General features: G+C 37.1%; 1 protein-coding gene across 2 annotated transcripts in view; it reads right to left on the bottom strand.

Annotated features, from left to right (window-relative positions):
* FILIP1 (filamin A interacting protein 1) overlaps positions 1-6936 on the bottom strand; it is a 173250-nt gene extending 166314 nt beyond the window's left edge. Inside the window, exon 1 of one of the 2 annotated variants that reach the window (XM_011232635.3) lies at positions 6396-6935. The gene's annotated coding sequence lies outside the window, so the exon portion shown is untranslated. Of the gene's footprint in view, positions 1-6395 lie in introns of both variants that reach the window. The other variant, XM_011232634.3, reaches the window with a different exon arrangement.
* Between the last annotated feature and the right edge of the window lie 12589 nt (positions 6937-19525).

Raw genomic sequence — 19525 nt, forward strand, 5'->3', positions numbered from 1 at the left:
AATTGAGGAGCCCCTGAGGAGTGAATTCTACCAATGCAGCTGGCTTCCTTATGCACCAGAACAAACAACAGGCTGTGATCAAAGCAGTTGGTTTGGTGATGTCCAAACCAGAAGATGAGAACTATCAAGACAACATGTGAAAGTTAAGCTTATGTGTGAGGCCCCTCCCTCATCCAAATACCAGGCTGCCCAAGCATGTATCACTTACTAAACAGTTATTGAAACACAAAGAGCCTTGAATATCTCCAGTGTCACATTTCAAGACTTACAGAATAATTAGGAAAAATCTGAGCTGGCAAAACTCTTCCCAGCTCACCCTGGCAAGCAGACCATCTTTGTTTTCCAGTAGTGTGTGTTGTCGTCACAGTAACTGTGAGCCTCCAAATACAGGCCCAGGCCGTCATTTCCTCATGGACTTAGGCTGCCACACTGAAATAGCATTATGAACTCAGCAATGCCTCTTCCTTTCCTATTGTGCTGTGGTACCTCAAGGAAGCAGGCCTTAAAATGAGTTACTTAAGACATAAGTATATTAAAGAGATATAAAAAAAATAAAATCCTTTTATCCCTATTACCATATCACCTATGACTCCTCTGTGTGTGTATGTGTGTGTGTGTGTGTGTGTGTGTGTGTAAAGACCTTATTTTTACAAAGATCTTTTAGATAAACAAGGCAAGTTGGCAGTAATTTGATTGTCTTGGTGATGTCAACAGTCTACTGTTTTTAATCAAATTGTCTTTCGGCTTTAAATCTTCAGCAAATCATTTTCTAAAGAATGTATTTGGCCAACTCGATGAGTTCACTTCATGGATTTCCCACACCTTTTCCTTACAAAGATAAGCAGTAGATAATTCATTTCTTCAAAGTAATTTGGGAAGATTGCAGTTACAATTGTTGCAAAAGCAAACAAAACAAAACAAAACAAAAAGACTATTTTCAAGGGTAGACCTGTAAGATCTTTGGCCAGTGAAGCAACAATCGTGTTCATGTACGTTTTGGTAAAGGAGGTAGGTTGAATTTAAGCAAGAAAGCAAAAAGAGAAAAATCCCTGAACCTTAAGGACTAAAAGTCAGATCTCTTGAGATAAATCCTGCATTTGTTTTAAATTTTTTTAGTCTGTCTTTCACAGACCTCAGAAACGCATAAATCACCCAATATTATGCGCGTTGACACCATTTCCCAAAAAGGAAAAGCAACACCAACCTTCTTTTGAATTTTCAGCGCTGCTGTGGCTTAAGCAAAGCTCTCAGGGACTGGGGTGCTGGTTAACGTCCTGTTACTTCATTTCTGCTGGGAGTTTCTCAAGTTCTGCAATCAGCTGGTTAGCAGCCAGCTAGAGCTGCTCAATTCATGTTCGACTTTCCTTATTCTAAGTTCTTCCATAACTCCAGCTTTGCCTTTGAAATCAAACTGCCTCAACTATTGTCACAGGGAAAGGAGAATTCTGCCTGTAGCCTTTTCCCTTCTCTGATTAGCCAAAGAGTAAGAAGGACAATTTAAGGAAAAAGAAGAACGTAACCCAATATATTTTCCTGAGGTTCCTATATTTTTGCCCTAAAGCCTTTATAATGTATTCTATAATGCCAGGAAAAGTTCTTATTTTTTTTTCTTTTCTTCCTTTTTCTTTCTAAAGCAAGGTTTTCGTTAAAGAATGACAATTCTAAAACCCAGTTAGCTTTATCTGTTAGAAACGTATCCTTTCAATCGGGAAAAATGAAGCAAATGGTCAGGTCGAAGCCGTAACTACCCGGCATGAAGTTTGTTAGCGCTAAAGCTACTAAGAAACTTCCCTGTTTATAAGAGTGTTTCAAATGTTTTTGTTAAATTAAATATACAGAATAGTAAGTACCCCATAATATACACATACATCTTTATGATATAACAAGGGTTTTTTTGTTTGCCTTGGAATATACTTTCTTGTCATTTTAAGAAGAATGAATAGGATTAAGGATGATGAATAGCAAGAATTCATTTCCATTTGGTAAGGTTAAAGCTAGCGTGAGATGACCTTTTTTGGTCTTTTCATTTTTATCTGTTACTAGGTTAGTAAAACAAAACAAAACATCTAAGGGAAGAAATAAAGAATGATAAATTTAATAGTATATTTTCAATAGAGGAGGAAGTCGCCGTTGCCATACATTACCCAGTGCTATAAAAAGACACCCAAGCGCGATGTATAAACACACTTTATCTCCAAGTGCAAATATAGAAACCATAGAACAGCCTATGCTGTGGGTGATTTTTTAGCCTTTTTAGTAATGATTCTATAAGACAGCAGGCTGCTGAGTGATAAGGGGGGGGGGTTGAAACATAAATTCCATACTAAATGATTGGCTGGCGTTCAAACTATGTGTGCTTACAGTACCCAGCAGCAAAGTATGTCCCAAACAAGATTCCACATTTAAACAATACATTTTTCTGCCTTTCCTATGATCTATGAACTTGAGTTCAGATTATCTGTATCTAAGAATTTTGTGGGCAACGAAGATTAAAATAAACAGAAAACTGCATTTAGGAAGTGATAAAGCAATAATAGCTTAAATTTATTGAAAAGACTACCAGGCAACTAGGTTTTATTAACTCATTTAATCTTCAAAACCATTCTATGAGGAAGATAGTATTATTATTCTCATTTTACAGATGAGGAAACTGAGGCACAGTGAGTAATTTGCCCAGTGTCACAGTGAATGGAGATTGAATCCAGGCCATCTGGCTTGCCTGTGCTTGCAGGCCTTCCTTGCCTCCTCCTTCATACCAGTATCCTTATTGTATTTTCAACTCAGATTTAAGGAAACAAATTTATTGTATTAGCTTATCTTTCTATTGCTATAAATGTTAAAAATAATTAATGTATAAACAAATTTATGTTGCAGCCTTTTAGATGTCCAATTTTCTCTCTTAAATCTTTCTGCTGAAATAGATCTCAGTGTAAGCTTTCCCCCTCACGTCCCAAGGTGCTGCTTTCCTAAAACCCACGTGTGTAGAAAAATAAGATGAGATAAATAAGTAAAAACATGGATTAAGCAAGCTCTGTAAAATCTTATTTCTTAGGGCACCTGTTTCATGAAGAAATTCTCATCTTCCAAAAAAGAAAAACACAATCAGCATTAGTTTGGAACGTTCATTTTGCCACCAAGTTTCACTTCTAAAAAATAAAAGTATAACCACAGGAAAACCACTGCTAAATGAATGTATTGAATATTTTACAAATTTCATTGGGAAAATCCCATAATGATTCTTGCTAAACACATTTACAAGAGTAATTTTAACCTCCTTGGCTATCTTAAAATATAAAGAAAAGGCCCTTCTTTCAGTGGACACAGAAAAAATTGCTTCAAAATCATAATTCATGTTTTATCTCACATAGTAAGGCTACAGGTTTCATGAGTGATTAAAAATAAATCTGAGAAATGTCTCTATTTTTAAATATCTAGGGAAAAAAGAAAAAGGGATCATAACACAATATTTAAATATTTTAATGTTCCAGGCTAGATTGTAATCCATGATGACCTACAGATAAAAGCAGCCATGATTTAAATGAACAGTACCAAAGGTAATCATAAATTGAATCTGGTACCAAAAGATGATAAAAGTTATGTGAATTATAACATTTAGGTGAGTAGATGCATACACAGGACAAGTACATATTTAGTATATATACAGTCTTTATATATAGTTCTTTCTAGTTCATTCTCAACGTACATCATCTCCACAATCAGGTACATGAGTGTAGTTAGAATTACTTGTAACCTCTCTGTGCACGATAAAACGATGAAGACTTGCCTTGATAAATTTTTGAGATTAAAAAGTTATTAACCACAATTAACATTTGCTTTTCTTGATTTTATACTTATTTATACTTTCTCACATACTCATCATCAGAAATCTAGAACCAAAAAAGTTAATAGAACATCCACAGTGTGCATGGGGATAAAGAGCTCCAAAATCAAGTGGTGCTCAGGTCGATGCTTTGCACCTAACTGTTTCATTAAACTGTTCTGAATTTAAAGATGCAAACCCTATCCCAAAGTACCTTAATTCTAATAGAGCACCAAACTGTCTAAAAAGGAATCACTTCTAAAAGGTAAGGTCAGGGAATCATTGTGAAAGTAGAAGACACTGATCTGGGCTTTAAAGAGTGGACAAGGTCTCTACAGGAAAGAAGAGGAAAGGTACTCCAGGCATGGGGAATGAAACAGGCAGAGGTGTGGCACTGAAATGTGCACTGTGCATGTGTTTGGAGAATGGCCCAAAATCTGAAATATCTGAAGCAGAAGGACACTTGTTGTTGAGCAGTGGGAGCTGAAACTGGAAAAGTTAAGTACGTGCCAGATGATGGAAGGTTTTCAAAATACCCGGCCTAGGTGTTTGGCAGCAATCAGGAGCCCCAGAAGATAACTGAAGAGTAAGAGAAACAAGCAAAGCAATGTTTTAGAAAAATTAACCCCACGGTCATTGGCAAGATGGTTTGGATGGCAATGAGGGGGAGGAGCGGAGCAGCGCTGTTACAGTCCAGACCGAGGGTGAAGGCAAGAGGACTTAGTGTGGTAGGAGATACAGTGATGGAATCTAATAACCCTTATGATGAAGGGGAAACTGTAGGTTGCAAAATAACACAGATATGTGAACTTGAGCGAACGAGAGACCAGAATTCACATGGTTTGTGGAGGGTTTGATTGTGCATACACTGGAGGGAAGCACATGGTCTAACCTGAGCTATTTTTGTTTCTCAGGGGTAAATTTACAGCCCTGAAGACAATGCTACTCAGAAATCGATTCATCAGGAAACACGGCTTTCACCCAGGGCCAAATGCTGTACTCAGTTATCTACACACTGTTCCACTGACTCCAAAAGAAATTACATGCCTAGAACTAATGGCAGACTTTGGCCTTACACATACAATTGTAAGCCAACAACGTGACCCTTCCTGAGATAAAAACAAGAAAAATGTAAAGCATTTAGTTTTGACTTTTCAAAACTTTTTCAAGATGAAGATATCTCATCTCCACTAAAGTACCAGGGGTTTCATTCTCTGATACCAAGGTTACCAAACTGCATTTTGCACTATACATGTACACATTCATTATATATGATTAGCTTCATTTACTTCATAAACTAATCGTGCAATCAGAATTAGGAAGCATTGTACATACTGAAATGTATGTTCTATTTCCTTTCCCTGAACATTTCAATATATAAGCTTTAATTAATTTTTCTTAAAATAGAAACATTTACTGAAAGGGTTGATACATTCTTATTTGTCAACAAACCACCTGTTCAAAACTGGTCTTGGGTAAATTCTTTCTTTAAGCTGACAAAATAGACTCAAATAATTCCTTTTAAAATATGCATCTGTAGCTTCTCTGATATCATCCTTAGATTAGAATATTCATTCAAATTATCATGTTCATTTAAAGGAACAAACTTATGCAAATCTAGCCCAACTATAGACTCCAGAGATCAGTAACCATATTCTAACAGTCAGCCATAACTTTTGTCAGAATCAATGTGAAATCGATCACTCTAAGCAATTCTGATAAAACTGCATGGCAACTCATGGAAGGGGAGATAATATACCAACAACAGATAAAAGGGGGATTTCCTTCACACTTTAGTAAACACACTCATATACACCTATATACAACTTTAGACAGAAGGTTTTTTCTAATAGATTCTATTTCAGTTTTAAAAATCAGAATCTGTTTAATCTCTACAGAAGCAATTACTCAGTTTATTTTTTTCTAAATCACAAAACAACATTCTCCCGAGTAGTTTATATTCAACAACTGCAGAAATAGTGATTTAATAGCAGCTGTATTTTGTGCCTTGTCAGAAGCACTTGGGGTGACTATAACATAACCAGGTCAGAACCAGCACAAGGTGTACCAGTGTAATCAGAGAATCAGGCGAAGGGAGAAGCAGATAGCAGCAAGTCTTAAGTACAGCAACACAACCACCATGCAGTGCTTTCCTCTCATTTACCACACAAGCTGCTCAGCTAGTTTCAGTAAATGGACGTTATTTTGTTCCTAGGGAAAATCTCTCGTCCATTGTTTAGCCATCTTAATTGTGAAAGGAGCTGTGAAGTTGTCCTTTGCCATATTTCTGTTACCTGCCCAAGAATGATAACTGAGCAGAAATATTTTGATGGCTATTACAACATCGTAAAAACCTTTGTGCTTAAAAAGGAATTGGTGTAATTCTGAAAGAGATGATGTTACTGATTCTTTCAAAATAATCCATAATGATTATGATAATTCCTTAAATGTGTTATCACGTAGTGGAAACAGCAAGAATCAAAGGAATCCAACAACACAGAATCTGAGAGAACACTCTTCTTACAGAAGCAGAAATTTCTTAAAGAGAGTAAATAGCTATTTATTTTGGTCTTACCTGACGGCAGCTTGTTTAATCAAGGGTATGTCCTTTATGGAGGTAGTTTATCCTTTGAAGAACCTAGTGGCTTGTCCCACAGCCCCAGGGAGACTGGAGTCTTGGAAAACTATCCAGCCCAAAAGAATACAGAGGAAAAAGCTTTTCCCACTTTCTTTCCTAGGACTAGCCAACAGCTGAAGTCATGCAGGAAACTGAGCAGAGGGAAGGGGAACACAGCTTCTTCTCCCTGAAATCCCGATCAGCAGGAATTGGAGGCTCTTGTCTATCTCCCACCCAGACTTTTGTTTAAAAGTTTTTTCAACTGTTGCTAGGTGTTGTTGGGTTCTGAGATTAGGTTTCTCGTCTTCTGCTCCCTTCACAACACTGTCGGAGCAATGACTTTGTTGAGGAGCTGAGCTCGCGCGTGCTATATTTAACCAGTGTTCTCAGCAAGTCAAGCCTGTCAACAGCTGAGAAGTTTGGAGCCGGCTTTACTCAGTTCCTCGGCAGCTGGGTTATCAGTGGATATAGCTCTGCTCGCCCCGTAAAAGATTGCAGGGAAACCGGCAGATCCTTTTAAGGACACAGAGGTAATTATTTCTTGAAGCTCTTAAATACAGATTGTGATTTGAGACTTTGAATCTGAAGAAGAAATAGCAGTTGTCTTGAGCAGAGCAATTTACCAATGCAATATTTTTCTCAATTAGGCGCTCTCAGATAAATGTTCTCAAATTTAAAACAGTCTTTTAAAAATGTGCCACAACTGTTGGGAAAATTCACAGAAAGAGATCATTCCAGACAGTTTTTTACATTGGTGTGTTACTTTCATAGCTAGATGACTTACCCTGTCATAATCAGACTTGATCAGCTTGTATACCTGCATGTTATTAAAATAAGGTTAACATAAAGGAATGTCTGTATATTATGTTTTTGAATGGAGGAAAGTTAAGAAGAAAAACCTTAGCATTCTCACTCAGGTCATTCATTCAAAGTAAGAAGTGGAGAACACTCCAGGAAAATGAGGACTTGAAAAGCCTCTGGTTGTTGATAGCTTCGCCTCATCATTAACCCTCCAGGCTCCAAAACCAGAGAAGGGTCACTTCTACCCTGAACTCTCACGTGAAGACTGTCTCAAGATACTTTATTTGCTTTATTTTATATCATAAAATAGTATGAATCTGCCATGATTGAGACTTATGGGGGAAAAAAGTGTGTTTAACTAGTTTTGGGGAGTATCTTATTACATATGTGAAATTAACAGTAAGAGGAACTGAGAGAGATTCCTTTAGCCACAGGTAAAGTAGGAAGGGACATACACACACACATACACACGCACACCCCATTATTAGTTAACACACTAGAATATTGCCCTGATAAAAACGTCACCAACTACATTATAAAGGTTAACCCCCTTCCTGAGATCAATTGATCAGCCTCAGGATACACTTTTTTTGACATGCAAACTAAAGTTAGACCAAGCAGACAAATAAGGCATGGATTCATCTTTTAAATACTGCGTATTTGTGAGAAGTGGCTTATGTACTAGATAGCCCTAATGTCTCTCTGGGAAAGGCTACCAGTCTTCACAAGACGTGTGTGTGTCTTCTTTTTAAAGAAATGACCCTCACCTCCAAGATTAGCTGACCCCCCTACACCTCAATCCATTAGAAAACATTTCAGTTCTTCCCATCCCAGCCACCACACTAACAGCATTCATCCTTTCCCCTTAATTTATTTACTACTATTCACATATAAAATTACATTTGTTCAGATTCTTAGTCTTCCTGGGTCTGGGCCAACCTTGATTTTTAAAAAAGATTTCTATTAAGATGAAAGTGTTCTTAAGTGAAATTAACAGACTCATCTAGAACACTAATGGATCTTTTAGAAACAATCTATTCACAGTCCCTAAAAAGTGGGTTCTGACAGGAAGTGGAAGTGTGTGACTGGGCTAGGCCGTAGTTCAGAATCACCAGGAGAACATTTTTTACAAAGAGCTGGGTGTGGAGAAATTATTGTTTGGAAAATGCCACGCCCCACACAACATAACCCACATGCAACAGCACTAGGTTGAGAACCATTCCACTAAAGAGGACTCCAGGAATGTATCATTTCACTCGTACTAAAAGTTCACTTTATAGATGTCTCCAATCCAAAATGAACCAGAGACGCTTATAGCCCAAGTCAAGATAACTAAGGGGAAATAACCCACTTTGTCTTTATGGGCCTAGATAATTCCATCAGGAGCATGATAGTTATTTCTTCTCTAACTATGCAGACAATTAGAGTTTTCAGTGGTTTTCTTTTTTTGCTTTAATGAAAACCTAGCCCTCCCACCATTGTTTTCTCTAACACTTGAATTAGTGGTCCGTTGTTACTATTAATTTATTTTAAACCATGTGATGACAAGCAACAGCACACAGAGTATTTTATATAATTAGATACTGTTGCTACCTTCAAATTAAGTTCTTTAATTATACTAAGCATATGTGCTTGTCTAACTCAGTATCCCACAATAATCAGTCTCTCTCTCTCTCTCACACACACACCCATACACACACACATACATACATATGCACTCTCTATCCCTCTTTATAAAGTGAATTTATTTTGAAAACTTTCCCCCTGGGAATGATTATTCAGACAAAAGAATTTCCTACATAATCCACAGAGGAAGTAGTGCCATTAAGAGCTATTAGAAATTTGTGTTTTGTATACAGTCAACAAGGAACTGATTTTTCAACACATATTGTTAATATATTGCTGTTCAGCTGCATCCTTTTCCCACAGTCTTAAGTGTGAGCATTCTGAGAACATCTGATAAACTTAAAACTAAAGCTGAATTTCCCAACTTCAAGAATGAGTCATGATGAAAATTTTAAATAAGAAGATAGGTTAATAATATCAATGAGAAAAAAGCGAATGAATTAAGTAAGAGTGTTGGCACATTATCTCTACATCCGTTTCTAAAACAAATTTTACCTACTTTGTTCATTTAAAGAGATTTTTTTTTAAGTAAAAAATTAATCAGTTTGAGATTTGCTTCAAAATGGAGTTGAGGAGTAAGGGGTCATGAGGGGAGTTTCCAAACATCTCTGTTATTGTTTATTGCCTGCATCTGAGACTTAAATATAAGCTCCTGGGTAGTACAGAATGTTTCCTGTTTGTTCCTTACTGAATAAGCAAGCACCACCGTAAGTGTTCAATAAATAGGAATGATTGAATGAGCAAATGAACAATATAAAGATGAAAAAAACTTTAGAGTATGTTATCTAAAACTTACAGAAAATGCTTCTAGGGTCTCTGGACAGAGTTATGTCATTATTACTTGCATATTAAAAGTTATAGAAAGAAATTCATAGATTACAAATTAGTTATTTTGAATTTTGTTAAAATTTCAAAGGAAAGTTAATAGATTTTAGGATAATAATAAAAATACTTATGTAGGGGCGCCTGGGTGGCGCAGTTGTTAAGCATCTGCCTTCGGTTCAGGGCATGATCCCAGTGTTATGGGATTGAGCCCCACATCAGGCTCCTCAGCTATGAGCCTGCTTCTTCCTCTCCCACTCCCCCTGCTTGTGTTCCCTCTCTCACCGGCTGTCTCTATCTCTGTCAAATAAATAAATAAAATCTTTTAAAAAAAATACTTATGTAATACTCACTATGTGCCAAGCACATTTCTAAAGGCTTAACATATATTCTCACAATAACCCAATGAGACAGGTATTATTATTATCCTCCCCCATTTTACAGGGAAGAAAACTGAGGCATAGAGATATTAAGTAACTTGATCAGGTTACATGCTAATAAGTAGCAGAATCAGAATTTGAACTAGAGAGTCTGGTTCCAAAAATTTCTGTTCCTATCCACCTAACTGCCTCCTTACACTTAATAGTCTCAGTATCCTGTTCTTGGTAATTACTGAGAGCCAAAAGATATAGACTTTGCTATACCTGAATAAATACACTTCTGACCAAAAAAATAAAATTCTACAGCTCTGAGGCAGATAGAAAAAAAAAATAACTACAAGATCAGCATAGTAAAATAAAAGCTCATTGGAACTGAAGTCCTGTTGAATACCAGAGAAGAGAAAATTGGACTGGGAAGAAGATAATTGCTTTGAGAAAAAAAAAAGTGTCTATTTTTAAGCAAAGGATATGAGCTGTTCAGTATTCTCTGTAAAACAAACAATGCATGATGTTCTATGATGAATGAGTTCAGTGCCTAATGAAATTCTAAAATTACATTCTAAAAATATAATTTTGGTCTATGATTTGATAAGCATTTTTAAATGTTTACAAGCTACACATTCACAACCAAAACTTCCCAAAGATGTAACCAACAACAAGAAAAAAAAAAAAAGACAATATGGGGGGGGTGGCAGGAGAAATCATTTTACATTAACTAGTGCTTTGATATCAGAATGATTTTGTGTCACAGTTGCTATAGTCAGGTTTTATAATTTAAAAATACTTGCATCTTTTATTAATCTAGATATACTTCTATTTAAATCTTACAAAACTTTAAAAGAAATAGTGCTAATACTTTGTAATATCTATACACATTCAAAATAAAATAAGTACCTTGTCCTGTTCACTAATAAAACACATATCATGTCACTTATATATTTATTCATAAAATATTCAATTAAACCATTTATTTTCCCTACAGCTTCAGAGAAAAGAGAGCCAAGAATAGGTTTTTAGAAAGTTACAAGATAATATTTTTCCATTTACTTGAGCAAAGTAAGCATTTACATGCTTGATTTAGACATTAAAATCCCCACTTCTCTGCTTGAATTTGGATAAATAGATCTTAACTCTGAAAGTTATTATAGGATCATATTCTATCAAGATCACAAGCATCCTTCTTTTCAATAGAGACAACTAACATTCTCCTGAGTATATTTCCTTCTTCCTTTCCTGTTCCAGAGTCATCCCCCAGTCTTGTTCAATGCTCTAATTCTTAGTTGTAATGGATGACTCAATTTTCTATGAAGGGATGGGACATTTAGTCTCCAAGAAATAGACACAGAATTGGGAAACCAGTGATTGGGCACAGAACCATGCAAAATAATGACTTTTCTCCACAGAGCTTATAGGTTTGTATGTATACACTCTATACATAATTACAGTTAACTCTGAAAAACAGGCTGCCTTGGAAGCAGTGGTTAAAGACCTCTGACTCTGGAGTCAGACAAAGCTAGTTTGAATTCAGACTCCATTACTTACTACCTGTGGGAACTTAGCAAATTATTTCACCTAAGATGACTTCACCTCTTCTATAAGATTAATAAAAGAATTCAAGACTATTTATAATAGCCAAACACTAGAAACTCTCTCTGAGCGCTTTCTACAATTGAATGCGTGTCTTGTAGTGTAGTCAGTCAGACGATGGCTTGCTATTTACAGCAATAAGAATGAACAATCTACAACTGAACATAACAATATGGATAAATCTCCCAAATAAAATGTTAAATGAAAGAAGCTAGACCCAAAACAGTACACTGACGATTCCATGTACAACAAGTTCAAAAACAAGCAAAATAAATTTTTGGTTTTGGAAGTCAGAATAGCAGTTATCCTTAGGAGGTGGGGACACAAGTGGAAATGGGCACAAGAAAGGCTTCTGCGGCATTGGTAATATTCTATTTCTTGCTGGTTATGCCAATGTGTTCAATTTGCAAAAATTAACCAAGCTGTATATTGGTGATTTTTTATGTATACTTAGGTATTTTTTGTNTTAGGAGGTGGGGACACAAGTGGAAATGGGCACAAGAAAGGCTTCTGCGGCATTGGTAATATTCTATTTCTTTCTGGTTATGCCAATGTGTTCAATTTGCAAAAATTAACCAAGCTGTATATTGGTGATTTTTTTATGTATACTTAGGTATTTTTTGGTATGATTTAATAAAATTTTTAAAATTAAAAATAATTTAAAAGTAAGAGCTCTTACCTTCTGAAATATTTACAAATGAAATAATATAGTGTCTTGGATTTACTTGAAAACAACCCGGTGTCAGGAAAGGAAGAGACGTGGACAAGAGAATAATGAAACAAGATTAGCCAAAAGTTGATAGCTATTGAAGCTGGGTAATGGGTGATCATTATACTACTCTCCCTACTTTCATACAAATTACTTTTATACTATTTCTTCAAAATAGCCCTTACTGTTAGTTGTTATTTTAATTATGAATATTAATGTAACTGTCACCTTAAAGTATCTATACAAACTGAACTCTTTGAATCCAATCAAGTCTTTACATGGAAATCACATGGAATTCCATTGATGTCATGAGATAATCAAGAAGACAATTGGCTTTATAATATCGACACATACTATTAGCAACTGAGATCAAAAGTTGAATTTAAAAAAAGTAAGGAAACTAGAAAGAACTGCCTGAACCAAATTAGTACTAAAACCACTGGGGAAACAAGCTTCATTCTTGCTTTTATCAACAAAACTCATTAACATATTGTTCTGCCTATCTGATAATGAAAGGGAAAAACATCAAGAAACGAAGATGTCTAGGCAGCAAAAGCGGTGGGCCAACAACTAACAAGTGGTCAGTAACAGGAAATGTCATCAGGAGGGTTCAACACTCAGGGTGAAAAGTTCAGGGGGAGAAGCGCTCAGAAATCCTTGAATTCGGTGTCCATTTTACAGCTGAGCAGGCCTTGTGTGCTTAATATTTGTATTCTCTACTTCTTTCATCTGAAAAATATGTTATCATTCACCTCCTGGGAGAGCTGGAACATTATAGTCAGGGACAGGAAAGTGTTTTGAAATGATGAAATATCTAAAAATTTTGTGTGTTAAAGCTTTCTTTTTGGTCACCTTCCTTCAGGACTCTGAGGTAAGTTACCCATATGATGAAACGATGAAGTAAGTTCTTTAAAAAGCTAGTGTTAAACAAGTATAAAAATGAATGTAGAAACTGGAATCATTAGGTCCAGTAAGATAATAAAAAACTGAATGAAAATTACAAAGCACTAATTTTTTAAGAACAAATTGACCTCTTTAAGACAATTACAATTTCCTTGTTGATTCTTTAGCCATTAAAAATAACATTACAGAAGAATATTAAATTATTTAATGAATTGGAAAGAAATTCACTGAAAGTTAAGTGAGAGCATTAATGAATTGGTATTATTTCATTGGATGATAGATATAAATAGATATGATATAGATATAGGTCTTTCCTCACAGGCTCTCTCTCTCTATATATGTATTTCTATAGAAATACATAAATATGTACATATGTGTATATACATATAAATGTATATTTATATCTGAAATATATAAACCATAATACTTACAATGGTTACCTTTCCATATGTTTTCTAAATTTTTTTAATTGACATTTTGTTTTTAGAGTACGAAAATAAGATTATTTAAAATCATTTTTCACAGGGTGGTTGTCCAATATTTTGCTGAGGTAGAAACATAAAGACCTGTGTTTGGCATGACTTTCCTTTCTTGTTACTATTCAGGATTTCAATGAATTTGCCTCAAATAATGTAATAAACAAATGAGCACAGCTGAATTTTGTCTGGTGTGAGTCTGGCATTCAGTTTCATTTATTGAATTCCTCTTAATTTTTGCTTACAAGAAAAACAAAAAGGTCATCTTGTCATGATTCTTCAAAATGAACTAGCGTTGCTTTGCTTTCCATGCTTTTTCTACTTTTTCATCCTTACAAATGTCTTAATTCTTCAGAACATTACATCATTGCATTTGCTTCTGTAACTTTCTCCTGTGACATTTTCCCTCTGCACCATAGATCGTGTTTGGGTTATGCCTGGAAATTCTGCATGGTGCCAGGAGGAAATATTTTCACCTTTAGGGCTTACCTGAGGAAAGTTTCCAGCCATTGTGTTGCTGTTGACTTTAAGCGATAGGGGAGAGAGAAACACTTTCTGCACTCCCCCAGCAATATCTGGAATATGACATCACTATCTGACTATGTCTTAGAGTAGAAAGAGCCCTGGGAAAAAGGAGACTTTGCTCTGACCTCAATTATCGAGACAATTTTTAAAAATGACTTCATCTCTCTGAGCCTATTTCTTCAATTGTCAAGTAGAGATCATGGAATTTAATCTACACACCCCACCACCACTCTGGACCCTCCATCACTACCACCACCACAGCAGCTGCCATCACAGTACTTAAGAGGATGGGCAGGCAGTGCCGCAGGAGTGGGAATGGAGTGTGAGAGAAAAGAGAAGGCAATAGCGTTCTGGGGGGCCACCGCCATCAATTTTCATTATCTAAAATTAATTCTTATTGCTTAAAATTATTTGTGTTACCTAAAATGTCTTACTTGTTATAAGCTTTGTTTCTAATCTATCCATCATTTTTACAACACATAATTTATTGCTTAGATTTTTATACACAATTCTAAACTATTAAAAACACTGTAAAACATGCAAAAATAGGAAAGCAGGAGTGTTTATTTTAAAAAATGCTAATTAAATTCGTTATAGCCTGGCTAAAGGGGAAAAAAGTTACAGTTCCAATTTTTGCTCATTTATGCCAACAAACAGTATTCTCGTCTTCTGCATCTGCGTGTGCTTAGAAAGTCGGCCATCTGTAACACAGGTACATTTGAATGTACATTTGACCAACAGCAATTTATCAGAAAATGAATATGCATTATAGAAGTAATGGACTTAAGCTACACACCAACATTATAAACCTCCAAATGTTCTCAAATTATAAATAAATAGATGAGAATGAGAGGAAAGGCTTTGAGGAGGGCATGGACAGTGAGTGGTGACGGGAGCATAACTCATCCTAGTGCTGGGTCAGACCTCCAAACAAAAGGGCTAGAACTTCTTGAGTTTCCCCAAGAAGACATAAATCTTGAGTTTGCCTTTGTGGGATTCAATCAAAATTTGCTATAGAATTAATGTAATAAATGAACGAGGAGCACTTACTCTGTGTAAGGCACTTTGAAGCAATGGTTCTCAATTGAGATCACTTTTGTCCCCCAGAGGACACTGGGCAATGTCTGGAGACGCTTTTGGTTGTCCTACCCTCTGGGTTGAGGATTCTATGGCATGCAGTGGGTAGAGGCCAGGGATGCTGCTAAATATCCCACAAAGCACAGGACAGCTGCCCCAGACGGAGAATGATCTGGCCGTAGCGTCAGTAGTGCCAAGGCTGAAAGCCCTGCATGCACTAGGGGATTAAAAACCAGTAACACAGACAAGAACCTCCCTCAAGAGCTTAGAGTCTGGCAATGAAGATAAGGCAGATACACAGCAAAATGGACAAAGCAAGAGGAGCTATAAGAAATATACAGAGAAAAAAATGACTTGTAGCTTCAGGGACCAGGGAAAACTTTGAAAAATAATACCATAAATATCCATCTTAACATTCCTAAAATAATTTAAGGGTGCTATTTATTCTTGTAATTCTTTTTTATGTCAATAATGATAAAGTAACCAACAAATGCTTATAGAAAACATCCTCTCTATTCTTGAAACTGTATTAAGTTCCCCAGGAAGACAAAGCTGAATAAAACAGAGCCACTATTCTCCGGAATTTAGAGCAGAGTTACACCTCCAATTCCATATTAACATCATCAAGGTTCATTCCTTCAAACATGTCATGTGTACCAATTATGTACCATATACTGTGTGGCACAAACAGACAAGATTTCTGCCCTTGTAGAACTGTCATTTAGGGGGTGCCTGGGTAGCTCAGATGGTTGGGCATCTGCCTTCTGCTCAGATCATGTTCCCAGGATCCTGGGATGGAGCCCCCATTGGGCTCCCTGCTCAGCGGGGAGTCTGCTTCTCACTCTCCCTCTGCCTTTGCCCCTGCTTGTGCTCTCTCTCTCTCAAATGAATAAATAAAATCTTAAAAAAAAAAAAAAACAACCTTTCACTTGGGGGAGGGGAAAAATCAAACCAACGAATAGATGATATCTGTATGTGGCTTCTGTTTTCAAAAATACTGGACTATCTACTCCAAAAATCCTAAAAGTCTCCCCACTACAAAACACCTAGATATTCTCATTCAAATCTCAAAAGCATGCTTTTTGAAATCTAGCTGAGCATGCAAGAAGCTATGGAAAACCTCTAAGGGCCAAAAGCAAAGAGGGAACTAAAAACCAGAATAGTGAGTGTAAACTGACAGTGAGGTCCCTAGGGTGTGGGGAGCAGGAGAACAATTGGTCTCAGAAACCACTAGGTTTTAGTGACGACGTAGGAATAGGGCATGAAGCCACAGGTCCCAGAGGTTAGGATCTGGAACTGAGACCCCTGAATAAATCTAGGACTCTTAGACTTAAAAAAAAAAAAATTACAGGCATAGGCAAATAAGAAGGAAACTTATCCATCTTGGCCTGGCTCTAGTTAAGGGAAAACATAGCCTATGCTAAGAATTCATTACTGCAAACCAGGTTTTAACAGGCTTGATGCGCAAAGGTACATTACTCATGTTGTCTAAGAATCCCCAATCCAGGATGTTAATATAAGAAGACCCAGACTGGTAATCCCCAGAGAATAGCTAACAGTTTATCCACACAGTCCATCCCTTGTGACCAGCTCTGTCTCTTCATAAAGCCCTGGGATTATACCTAGCAAATAAAACTAAGTACATAATCTTTGTTTCGGGTCCTGCCTTCTAGGTAACCAGAGCTAAGTTAGGGACTCTTGTAAGAGAAGGCTTATTTAAGGAGCTGCCATTCTAAACTGAGACCTGAAGGATAGGAAGCCTGTACAAACCATAGAGGGGAAGAGTAATCCAGTAGAGGGAATAGCACGTCCAAAGGCCCTCATGTGGAACAGGGCACAGAACCTTCGAGGAACAAAGAAGGCAATGGCAGAGAGAAGTTTGGAAAGCAGCAAAGGAGCACAGTCATGTAGAGCGGAGGTCTTTGGCCTGGACCCCACACACAGCTGTGTGTGTTTTCTTAAATTAGTTGCCAAAAGTTGAAAATAAGGAGATAGCACATAATAATTTCTGGATTTTCAAAAAATTCAAAAGATCTGTCAGCAGTGGGTTTGCATTCTTACACGGCAACCCTCCGCTGGATCTATCCCCTTGAGTCAAGGCCTGTGACCTCATGTTTACCACTGACCCCACCCAGCCTTTTTCATTCATGTTGCTGATTTGACATCTATGGGAGTTTGAATTATAGGTCCTAACTTGGGACTTCATAGGTTATGGTTTAAAAAAACACTGGATTTTATTCTAAGACCTTTAAGTATTCTAAGCAAGGGAATGATATGATCTGATTTATATATACTCCATTCGCTGTAAACAAAACACAACAAAAATGATTGGAGGGAACCAAGAATGAAAAAGAGAATACAATTGAGGAAACTATTGCAGGAATCTGGGTGAAAGATCACCGTGGCTTGAAATGGAGTGCTAGCGATAGAAATGGAGAGAAGCAAATGGATTTTAAGTGTGCTTGGAATCAGAAAACCCAATGTTTGCTGACAGATTAGATATTAAAGATGAGAGAGAGAATCAAAATGACTTGTACAATATTGTGAAGAGCTTGAGCCTTCTATGGTCAACCGCTGAAGGGACATTCACCAATAATATTTGGTACATGGAGAACTTGTGCTGTGAGGGGTACAAATAAAAGAAACTCGAATGCCTTTAAGGAGCTTGAATTCTATTAGCAGAGGTAGGACTGAAGCAAACGAATATAAGTTATACAATTTATTAGACAGCTGTAACTCTTAGAGTAATAATAACAATAGGTAACATTCATTGAGGGTATATTATATGCTCAGTACATACATCTCATTTAATACCACCTAGAGTTAAGTATAATTGTCATCTCCATTTTGCATGGAAAAATAAAAACTCAGGGAAGTTAGGTAACTAGTATAAGATCATAGTTTGTAATTGGCAGAACTGACATTAAAGCCCAAGCTGACTGACTCCACAAGCCCTTTGTTTAATGAGTGCCCTAGACTGCTTTTACATGCATTTAGTGCGGCCACAAAGTTACCTGCATGCTGCAACTCAGACATGCAGAAGAGAAATGTCACTCCTTGGACTTACTGAAACTGTTCTGAGCTTTCTCACAAGCCTCTCTCAGCTGGTGATAGGAGAGGGAACTAAACTTTCCTCAAAACTGTTTAAAACTTAGCTCCATTCAGTATTTGAAACTGCTTCTTTAGGTAATGTTTTGACCCCTCTAGAAAAGAAACGCAGGTTTCTCAACCTTCCACCACATCCATGTGTGCCAGCACATATACATGCCTCTGCTACCCAAGATGGTGTTGGGAAGTATGGACAGAGAACCATGGAAGTTCCCCAGTCTGGAGCTTGATGTCCAGGCCCATCTGATTGCTGCTGCTCTGCTGGCATTCATGCCTAAACTCCTTTGCTGGAATCATCTTTGATCTTGGTCTCTTAGCTGACTAAAAACTCAATAGCATTCCTTAGTTAATGGAGCCCCAGCTCAGCTCTCAGCGGTGCTGTAGAGCTCCCCACATCTGTGACATTGCTTACATTCAACCACCTAGTCCAAGAGCCCATCCCCTGCCTCAGCTTCAGAACCACTCCTATCTCAGCAGGCTCCACGGCTAGGCTGACAATAAAATTTATCATACAAATCAAGACACTTGTGGGAGTGACAAGAAGGTATATTATAACTACACTGGAACATGGGGTTAATCAGGACAGTCTCAAACTAGGACATAGGGCAGGCCTTGGCTCTCACCCTAGCTGCTTTGCAAGTTCCTCTTCTAGAAGTTTCAACAACTCCTGGGTTGTAGCTATGCTACACAGGATGGGGGAGAGGTCCAGGAAAGCTAAGCTTTGAGGGCTCTCCTAGCCTCACTGCACAGTCAAGTTCAGGCCATTGAGATTTAGTCGCATGTTAGTCTCAGCCCACAAGGCAATCTCTTTCAGATCCTAAATGGAAATAGCGTCCCACACAGCTGTTTAACACACCTGCTCTTCTCCTGGGAAAGCCCAGAGAGGAAAATGGCTCAAATGCCATAAGGGAAGAGGTATCCTTCTCTTCACTATGGGAAAACTCTGTGACTCAAAGTTTTCCAGACTTTCCCTTTGATAAGTTAAATCTAAAGCTGAAGGAGACTGAAAAGACAAAACAAAACAAAACCCAAAAACAAACACCTCTCAACTCCACAAAGCCTTGCTTTCAAGGC

This window comes from Ailuropoda melanoleuca, chromosome 19, assembly GCF_002007445.2.
Source record: "Ailuropoda melanoleuca isolate Jingjing chromosome 19, ASM200744v2, whole genome shotgun sequence".
Classification (NCBI taxonomy): domain Eukaryota; kingdom Metazoa; phylum Chordata; class Mammalia; order Carnivora; family Ursidae; genus Ailuropoda; species Ailuropoda melanoleuca.